At 42.9% G+C, this 2,519-nt stretch overlaps 1 non-coding gene across 1 annotated transcript; it reads right to left on the reverse strand.

The window, feature by feature from the left end:
* Positions 1-1,380: 1,380 nt before the first annotated feature.
* Positions 1,381-1,491, reverse strand: LOC144689100 (U6 spliceosomal RNA). The gene has a single exon (XR_013578562.1). It is a non-coding gene; the product is annotated as a U6 spliceosomal RNA (small nuclear RNA).
* Between the last annotated feature and the right edge of the window lie 1,028 nt (positions 1,492-2,519).

Genomic DNA, 2,519 nt, shown 5'->3' on the forward strand with positions numbered 1-2,519 from the left:
TTTAAAGTTGCTTAAAAAAAGGGAGAAGAAAACATGTGAAGTCTCATTTAAAGCACCTAGGGGATCATTTTGACTGTGTACAATATTGTAAAATGGCTGCTGTTGGTCAACTGCCTGTTATACATCTCCCCCAGTCGTGGATACATGAGAGATGCACAACTTGGCTGCTCCATATTGCCTGTTTTACACGATCACCCAAAGTCAAAATGATGGCCTTTGAGTACTAGGAACCCAATGCCTGTTCCTTTTTGACTCTCATAATGACAGCTGTGGGACGCATAGTTTTGACTCACTGATGCATTTTGCAGTCTTTGATTGAAATCATGGAATTTTCACTCTTTAATCCTTAGGAATAGGGAATTATTTTCGCAATTTTTCTTCTTGGGAGTTTTACTTGTAGCTATCTCAGGAGATTAAATATGTTGTAAAAAATCCCTGAGAGAAGGTATCGCAGATGATTAGTTTGAAGAGGCAGATGTGATGGTGCAAATGGTCATTTTTCTTATTTGATGTACCTGATTGGAAACTGCGAGAGGTCATTGCCTCCAAGTCACACAAAATCTTACTACTGTATACGATATAATTATCTCTCAACAAACCATCTAAATTCCTCAAACTGTGTTCGATATAATTATCTCTCAACAAGCTATCTAAATTCCTCAAAAAATAAAAAGAAGCCTTTTTTGTTCTTGAATTGGAGTATCAATGCAATAACTTCTATTTGTCTCAATTGATTTGACTAAACTTGGATTACTTTGCCTTTTACCTTAAATTAAGAACAATCATTGAAACTATGAGCTTTTGAAATAGTATTAGTTTGGCTTTGAATATAAGATTTAGAAGTCACTTAACTATGAACCCAATGCCGTGACTGACTGTATCGATCTTGGCCAAGCAGAGAAAAGCTTAACTTTATATATATATGACAGCTGAGGGGCAGAATTTTATTTTAACTGAAGGTGCTATTTTCTTTGTTCAAATTAAATTATTGAAGTCTTGTTGTAATTAAATAATCCTTGTTATCTCTGTTTTTCCTCAAGAAGTTATTTATTGAGGACTAATACAAGTGAATTAACCAAAAGCTTCAGTAGTATCGTAGAACTCCAGAGCAAACATAGGTACAGCTGCTGACTTCCTGTACTCCTGAATTGGAAATCTATTTCCATGCTCATTTATTTAGTCAAGCTGTGTCATTTCCCTGAGCATGATCCTGATTTTAATGGGTTGGGGAGGGTGGTACCATTATTCTTCAGAAAGCCTGGCGGTGAAGGATAAAATAGGAGCCAACCTTTACACACTTTTATACGTATTTCCTCACATTACACATTACAAACATGCTAAACTCATTGCACTGTTCCTATTTATACCTATTTTGATCCCAAAGTTATGGAACGCTTCACAAATTTGCATGTCATCCTTGCACAGGGGCTATGCTAATCTTCTCTGTGTTATTCCCATTTGAGTAGCAGCCCAAGTGAATCCCTAGTTAGTACCTATCAGCTGCATCCAATTAAACACAATTAATATACAACTAACTGTACAGTGCGTGCGAGCCCTAAACTGAGCAGCACAACTGACAAGTCCAGGGAATTGGAAGCCAAATGAGCTTAACAGCTGGGTTACCATAAATTTCATCAGAGTTTTGCTCGAACCCAGCCAGATGCACTACCTAGGCAGCAGTGAATTGCAGGGTTGGTTTCTGTCATTGGAGTAAGTGGTAGGTGGTCCACAAGGAATCATAAAATGGAAACTACAAACCTACCTACCTTCGTCCCTTCTGGCCAATAATTCCCCTCCTGGCAGCCTGCGCTACTGCTTCACTCGGGCCTCGAGGACATCAATTGACCTCATTCTGCATCTTTAAACCCGCCAGTTTAGGATGAGCGTCCTGCTCAAAAGAACATTTTAATATTCGGACCAGTTGGGAAGGCAGCGTGATCGGATGAGGTCAGTCATTCCGCTCACTTAAACTGCCACCGCCCCCACCCAACCCTGGTTCCCATTAGATGCCGGGGGGGTCAGGGTGCAGAAGTTAACTCAGGTCTAATGCCACCAAACCTGCTAGCAAGAGTCCAGTGTCAGCAATGTCTTCCCATATTACTAACACACAGTGTGCATCCAATTCTAAATTGTGTGAGTAGTTTGAGCTTTACAGCTCCCCTGGGGATGCGCTGGGATGGGGACCTGTAAAATGACGAGGGAATGTGGGAGGTGGAATGCCTGTCATTTTACCAGCATGGGTGGGCCCTCCGCCGTGTGGGAAAGCACGTTATAGCAGGTTTGGGAGGGGCCCCTCCTTTTGGACACTCTTTGACTCATGGAGGCTCTCCACCCGGCAGCAATGGCTGCCTCGGTGGCAACAGTGATGCCTGCCCTCATCAATCCGCCAACCTCCTCACCGGGGCCTGTCTGACTGGCCCCAGGACCCCGAGACCCTATTTACCCGGCTGGGAGAGCGCCCTCTTCCTGAAGATGCAGTCCCAGCAGCGACCACAGCTCCTCATGGTGCCGCAGAGGCT

The sequence above is a fragment of the Cetorhinus maximus genome, chromosome 1 (genome assembly GCF_964194155.1).
Source record: "Cetorhinus maximus chromosome 1, sCetMax3.hap1.1, whole genome shotgun sequence".
NCBI classification, from domain to species: domain Eukaryota; kingdom Metazoa; phylum Chordata; class Chondrichthyes; order Lamniformes; family Cetorhinidae; genus Cetorhinus; species Cetorhinus maximus.